The 8,065-nt window shown below is 37.2% G+C and overlaps 1 non-coding gene across 1 annotated transcript; it reads left to right on the top strand.

The window, feature by feature from the left end:
* Nucleotides 1-7,247: 7,247 nt before the first annotated feature.
* On the top strand, nucleotides 7,248-7,374 carry LOC135269397 (small nucleolar RNA ACA64). Its single transcript, XR_010337689.1, has one exon. It is a non-coding gene; the product is annotated as a small nucleolar RNA ACA64 (small nucleolar RNA).
* The last annotated feature ends 691 nt before the right edge of the window (nucleotides 7,375-8,065 follow it).

Below are 8,065 nucleotides of genomic sequence, written 5' to 3'. Positions count from 1 at the left end.
AATCCAGGGTGAAGGTAAACAGGCTACTGTTGAAAGTCAAGGGAGTTTAATTGGTTTGCCCTGAGGCAGTGAATAGTGAGGGAATATTTTAGTTGAAACTAGGATAGGGATATGTATTTTGCATTATCTGTCATAAGTTCCTCACAGATAACATCACCTAGGAGACTTGACAGTTTCCCATTTCCCACAGAAACATGGAGGGAGGATAAGCAACGGTCTTTCAAAATGGACCAAAAGGACTTAAACAATGAGCATTTCGGTGGCAATTAAAGTGGAATGAAAGTCATAGGAACCTTATAGAGATTTTCTCGTCACTGTAAGACTCTAGCCTAAGGGGGAGAGTCAAAATTATCACTGGTATTGGTCATCTTTGTGCTCTGACAAGTTGGAGCACAGAGAAAGATAGCATTTGATTTAGGAAAATGTGTAAAGTTGGACATTTCTTGCATCTGAGGGTTGTGGTGAAAAATGTGTCCATTATGAACTATAAAATGAAGATCTGTGCATTTTCCACTCCAAGTACATATACATAGGATTAAAATGAAGCTTTTAACAAGAGCATTAAGTGTGAGTATGGAATACATTTATTCTATGAGCAGAAAGAATTCCACTGAAGTGTCTGAGAGCTGATCTGACCCATATTGCATTGATTCCATTATATATTTGTGCAGCAATCACCCGAGAGAAATTCTAAGTGGTGCAGATAGTTTTGTCCATCAGGCTTTCATCAAATCTGTGTAACCTGAAATCAATGCATCATTTAAAAATACTTGGTTATTGTGGCCTAGGCAATAGGTTCACTGCAGAATACATAAAACAAAATTGTATTAAGACAATCTGATAGCATAATTGTCAACTCTTGCCTCCATGCTTCCCAACTCTCTTTTTCCCTGAAGAGTGAGCTCTCCATATCTTTTCAGGAAAACAACAACAATAAATGGTCCTGGCTGACAAAAGAGTAATGAGGAAATGATGGTCAATGAGATTATTTTGGTTGTACAATATCCATAGCATTTTAATCTGTAATAAGGGAGCCCCTGCAGAGATAGGTATATAGGACCACACTCCTTAAACTACGGAATATTTGTCTGATGCTCTGCCCCCATCCAACTTCTCTGCCTGGAATTTCCACCATCAGTGTCATTTTGGGGGGATAACAAATATTATGCAGAAAATCTGGAAGCTATTCAGATACATGAGCCTGTATGTTCTCTTGCAAGGTAGATGTCCTTCGTTTTCTTGTTCTACCTTCTTAACATGCAGGTAATATCAAAAGTAAAGGTCCTGAAAAACTTTCCACTAAAGGAATACGAAAAGATTAGGCAGAGGAGTAGACAACAATAAGAATAAGCTTCACAGTTTGTCAGAGGATTTGTCTCACATATCTTCAATAAGTCCTAAATATCTTACTTCAAAAAAAAATGCCTAAGGATGATTACTTCAATCGGCCTCTTTCGAGACAATATAATATTTGGCAGCTTGTCCTATCTCTCCTGCCTTTTAGTGACTTGTAACTGTTTGTATGAATAATTTATAGACAGCATAAATACCTCTAATAAATGCAAAAGGGAGCATATGGTGTGATATAAAGTCTTTGATAACTGGTGATATGAGCTATTGAAAGTTGCCTGATAAAAGAGGTTTTGTTGTTCATTCATACAATTCCATCAACAACAGTTTACAGAGAAGTGAATGCCTGATATCTAATTGTTTTCTTTGTGGTATGGATTCATTTCATGCAAAGATGCTAGAAAATGCCTTTCTTAAAGGAGACATCTTCCAGAGATTCTGCTTTCATGATGTATTCATTAACGCACCACAAGCAAGATTAAGAAGAAATAAAACAAGAGAGTGTGTATGTGTGTGTGTGTGTGTGTGTGTGTGTAGGGGGAATGTATGGGTATGTGAGTGTGTGTTTTTCATTTCCTTTTTTTCATATCTTTCCTATTTTGAGAGTTCACTTTGTCTTTAATCTTTTAATGCTACTTCTGTGTGAGGATTGCATGGAAGCTGTGTGTGGGTTACTGCTGAGTGTTTCTGAAGAGAGATTGAAAGAGCGTTTTTCTATTGCTTTTTCACTTGGTAAAAGTGTGAATTTTTCATTAACACTTCATAGGCTGTAAGTGAAATGTCCTTTTGAAAAATGATGAACAATCTGTGTCCCACAGCTACCCACCTAATCTGGTTAGAAAAATCTCTCTGCACTCACCGAGGGAACAATTTCATTTTATGTTTGCTAATTTTTTTACTATAAAGCATTGGAGACAAATTCTGGGTATGAGGGTCTAAGGAGAGCACACTATTCCTGCCTCCTTCTAAGCTCAGGGGCAAAGACCTTTTTACGGATACTCTGCTTCAGATATTGAGGTAAGCCCAACAGTGCCTGTTGCCAGAAGAAGATAGTTGCTCAAGTTTGTGTCTTTTTTTCCTATTACCTTAAGTCTTTCCTGTGAAAGTGTTAGCATAAGGCTAAAAAGTCCAAGGGAAGCTTGTTAATGCTGACGTTATAGGCAATAAAACAATATAGTTATAATTCAGAGGATGGGGGAGGGTGATTTTTATTTCCTACCTATGGCTCCCTAAACAAAATTAGGGAACAAAAGAACTGGAAAAGTAATCGGTTTCAGTATTATTACAGTACTCTGCTCTAAGCTCAAGCTGGTGTTATAATTGAGAATGGACTTCTATTATTAACCTGTATCTTCAGAGGTTTATAATTCAGTTATTAGTAAATACGTACAGGAACAGAAACAGCCTATAATGTCACATGGTATTATTCAATCTATACAAATTTCATTTGGTTTAATAAAGCAACTTACAGCATGGATTCTGGATCCATGCCTGGATTTAAATTTTAGTTCTGTCTTTTACAAGCTTTATCTGTACACTAGTTAATTCTCTGAGCCTTACATTACTTTTATGTGAAATGAAAATAATCAAAGTCCACCTACCTCAAAGAGTTGCTGAGAGAATTAAATAAGTTATGTAATATATTTAGAAGAGGTTCCTACACATTTGTGCACCACGTGTATGTTAGCTATTATTATTGTCAGTATCTTCCAAAGTTGATCAGAGTAAAGAGGGGAGGAAAAATATCGAAATAGGGAGGCTTTTCTTCAAACTATGCAGTCTTCACCAAGATCATGATAAATTTGTCTAGGGAAGACAGTATATCCAATTCAAATATGAAGCACTGCTCTTTTGGAGCAGCATCACTATGTATAATCCCTGGGTGTGTTGGAGCTGTAAAATAAGTCAACAATACTGCTACACAGGGTCATACATGTATACCAACATACATATAACCTCTAAGTCAGGTGCTTTACATACATCCTGTTTAACTTCATGGCAATCCTTCAACCCTGAGAAGAATGCATTGCTTTTCCTATTGTACACATGAAGAAACAGCAAAGGCAGAACAGGTGTGAATTTTCCAAGATCACACAGAAAATAGCACTACTGAGGTTTCAAACCAGGTCTCTTTGTCTGCAACTTTTTTTTAACCTCACCAACCTTCTGGAAAAATATATACATATATTTTAAGCAACAAAGTGCAACAGTATGCGTCTGTGAAATGAATGAACCACTGAACTATATCTGGAGTGTGACTTTAAAGAATGGAATATGTTTTTGTTAGTAAGGATTTCATACCAAGCAAGAATTTCAGACATAAAGGGAAAAGCAAAGCAGACTTTTTCAATACCGCAGACCTGATTCCAAAGGACCTTCTTTATATATCCAGTGTGTGAAAAGATTATTATTCTGACATTAGTGTTTCAGTCACTCCTATACACACATATGGGAGGACATCAAAATGTAAATAGGGACATCTATTATAGCTAAAGATTAAACTGAAGCTGATATCTGTAGCAGAAAAATAATTAGCAAGTGCACTAATCAGACTTTTCTACATTTTATATGAAAGATTAAATGTTTTGTGTATATGAAAGATTAAATGTTTTGTGTATATGAAGATTTATATTTTTAAGGCTGAAAGGAGACCTGCGCTTTGTTTGCAAATGTTGCCTTTTATTAATAAGCACTAAGGACTGAACAGTGCAGAAGAACTCAAGTTTTAAAGCCTAAGACAAAAAAGAAACAGACATAAATTTATAAATTAGTAAATCATTATTTTTTTCTATAGAAACCACACATATGTTCTCCAGCCATGATATGTATCTATTTTTTACTAGGTGGAAAATCTTGGCTTCATTCTACTAAACTGTCCCATATTACTCTATTATTTTGTAGAATCAAGTAATAAAAGTGGACTTTACTTAGTCTAGCAAATGTAAAAGAGAATTTAATGAAAGCATTTTCGGGGACATTCCAAAATACTTGGGAGAATCCAAGGTAAAGGAAACCAATCAAGACTTTTTAAGAGGTAGGGATCAGGGAAGCTCTGGAGACCAGCAGCAGGAATTCTTGAACTGGTTTGGGAGACAGAGGGCTCTCTGAATAATAAGACTGAGTGCAGTGATCCACGTTCTCTGTACTTGTTAATGCAAAATTCCACATTCCCAGCTTTGATTGGGTCCTAGCATTGTATATTCGATAACTGTTCCTAGAGAAAGGGGTGAGTGGGATATTGTGAGGGGCCAGCTCTCTGCAAAAACATCAGTTGCAAACGCTACTTCATTTAACACTACTATGTTGTCTTTTATTTTTCCAACATTATATTTTAAAATTTTCAAACACACCAAAAATTTGAAAAAAAAATTGTATAAGAAACAATAGGTGTTTTATGTACCACCTAGTTTCCATAATTGCTAAGATTTTGTAATGTTCGCTTTATCTATCAACATATACAGCAAACAGATACACACCACATTTACATTTTGATGAGTCATTTAAAACTAAATTACAATTGTCATGACACTTCAATTCTAAATAATTTAGAAAGAGCGCTTTCCTAACTACATACAATGCCACTATCACACATAAAGAAATTAGCTATTTCATATTACTTAATGCCATTACATTACTAAAAATTTCCCAACTGTCTTCTCTAATTCTACTTTTTAAATCAGAATCCAATGTAGGTTCATATATGAATTTATTTGCCATGTCATTGTATTCTATTTTCAATTTAGAATAGCCCTCTCATCTTGCTTTTTATTATTACTATGACAGTGACACATTGAAAAGGCCAGGCCAGTTACAGTATGGTCCTCATTCTGGATTTGTGTATGTGCCAGTTATTAGTTTATTGACTCTCAAATCCACATTCAACTTCAGTATCTCCTCTGAGATAAAGGACTGGATAGCATTTTCTTTTACAATGAACACGATTTTCAGCATTGTCAATAGAGGTTGCTGGCGGTCACACAGGAGAAAAATGGATTCTCTCTTTTCAAGTGTGCTGCCTTTTGGTTTTCTCTTTTTTTTTTTTTTTCTTTTTCCCCTGCTGCATGGTTGTTCAGAGATGTGAAGACATATTTGAAAACATCTGGTAGTTCCCTGCCCCATCCACATACCCAGTGTGTGCAGCTCCTCAGCAACTTCATAGCCCTGCCTCAGGCCCGATGACCACCTTGTCACTGCCCTTTCTCAGAAGACATTGCACACTCTAGGCCTTAGACTCTCAGCAATGGCTCAACTCCCTCTGTGAGCCAGCCCACTAACCCCATTCCCTTTCACCTGGGAAGTTATTTCCTTCTTTCCTAGTGACTGAAGGAAACTTCTTCCTTCTCCACTAGCAGTAGGCTACAACTGCAGCGTCCCCAACAAGGTGTCAATGCCAAGACTGGGAAGGACACTCCCACTTCCAGGGATGTCCTGTTTTGGGTACTCTCCCTCAAATGTAGAGTGTCTCTTAGAGATTTCTCCTTTTATCTTTAAAGTTATTTTCCATTAATAGCCCAAAAATTATTTACATTAAATTTACCCTCTAGATTTATTGCATGGCCTCTGCCTTTTGAAAGGACCCAGACTAATATACTCAGTTACTTTTGGTCATGTGGTATTATTTAATTTGTTTATCCCCAGAATTTCCTGAAAATTGAGATAAAATACTTTGTTAGATTTAAGTAAAACAGTTTTGGTGAAAATAATTTATACATGATATGGTATACTTAGCATTTCATCTTATAACAACACAATCACAAAACACTGTATTGTATCTTTATTAGTGATGCTCATTTCTATTGCTTTGTTAAGGTAATGATTGCAAAGTGTCTCCACTGTTAAGATACGCTTTCTGTTGAAATTAGCAAATAGGCTGGGCACGGTAGCTCACACCTGTAATCCCAGCACTTTGGGAGGCCGAGGCGGGTGGATCATGAGGTCAGGAGTTCAAAACCAGCCTGGCCAACATGGCAAAACCCTGACTCTACTAAAAATATAAAAATTAGCCAGGTATGGTGGCAGGCGCCTGTAATCCCAACTACTCAGGAGGCTGAGGCAGGAGAATTGTTTAAAAATGGGATGTGGAGGTTGTAATAAGCCAAGGTTGTGCCATTGAACTCCACCCTGGGCTACAAGAGCAAGACTCTGTCAAAAAGAAGGAAGGAAGGAAGGAAGGAAGAAAGGAAGGAAGGAAGGAGAAAGAGAGAAAGAGAAAGAAAGAAGAAAGAAAGAAAGAAAAAGAAAGAAAGAAAGAAATTAGCAAATAATCTGTGAAAGTTGATGCTTTGGGATTATGTGAATATCCCATTCTCCCCAAATATTTTACTAATAATTTTAGCATCCATTGATTATTAACTGAGTTATTTCATTGAATGTTGCAAAGTGGTGATTTTCTAACTCTATTTTATTTTATTTTTCTTTAATCATTAGTTCTTCTACGAAGAAGAGTGTTCCTTCATCATCTGGTAAAGAACTTTGGCAGAGTAAATGCATTTTCCCTTTCTTGATTTCAGAGTAATAAATTGATATCTAATAGTTTCCTTCAATGGTGGCAAAATTATCTCTCTGTGTCATTGGGTATCATTATAGCATTATGAATCTTTAGTATTTTAAAGGCAAAAATAATTATTCTTTATGATGCTTTTTTTTTCAAATTTGTAGTCATTTTAAAACAGTTTCTTTGTCATTTTGACTTGACACTTTTAGTCTTTGAGTACTTTCTCGGCTACTGCCATTGTAAGATGTTATAGGCTCTGGAATAATTTACTGTTACAAGCACTCTTCTTTTGAGTGAGAAATAACATTTAGAAATATGCTAGGTTCTAGCTGAGCTCACTGCTCGTAAACCATCATCGCTTGATTTTTGTTAGATCGTTCAGTGAATTTAAACATTGTCCAGTGTTGGTTGTAAATAACCCTTGGCTTTGGTTGTGGCTGTGGATGATATTCAGTACCTAGAGCCACAGGTAGCCTTAGCTCACCACCCACTGTTTCAATGTCACGGGTAAAGCCCAGGCTCTGACAGGCACCGTGAACCCTGGCCCAGATTCCCTGCCCCGATGCAGCAGATTGTGTGGTCTGATTTCTCACTTCAGATCCCTAACCATGTCTCCTCTCCACAGGACACCCAGATGCCCCAAGCCTGATGCCAATGCCTCCAGGACCTTGAAGATAAGCCACTTTTTTTTTTTTTTTTTTTTTTTTTTTTGAGATGGAGTCTCGCTCTGTCACCCAGGCTGGAGTGCAATGGCCCGATCTCAGCTCACTGCAACCTCCTCCTCCTGGGTTCCAGTGATTCTCCTACCTCCTCGCAAGTAGCTGGGATTACAGGAGCCCGCCACTAATTACACCCAGCTAATTTTTGTATTTTTAGTAGAGATGGGGTTTCATCATGTTAGTCAGGCTGGTCTCAAACTCCCGACCTCAGGTGATCCACCCACCTCGGCCTCCCAAAGTGCTGGGATTACAGGGGTGAGCCACGGCGCTGGCCCCCATCTTTCAAATAAAGCTTTTTGTGCAATTCAAATTCAAACACTAATAATGATTTTATGCTATTTCCAATTCAAATTGAACACTGGGGGCTTTTTTCTTAATTTACCTTAACAATGCGATAAAAAAGAGCATCACTAATAACGATACAATACAGTGCTGATTCCATTCACAGGGAGGAACCCTCATGAATTAATCACCTTTCAAAAGCCCTATCTCTTAATATAGT

This window comes from Aotus nancymaae, unplaced genomic scaffold (assembly GCF_030222135.1).
Source record: "Aotus nancymaae isolate 86718 unplaced genomic scaffold, 86718_ANA_hifiasm-v0.15.2.pri h1tg000004l, whole genome shotgun sequence".
Taxonomy (NCBI): domain Eukaryota; kingdom Metazoa; phylum Chordata; class Mammalia; order Primates; family Aotidae; genus Aotus; species Aotus nancymaae.
Note: the sequence above shows the minus strand (reverse complement) of the source record. Positions and strands in the feature narration are given on the sequence as shown.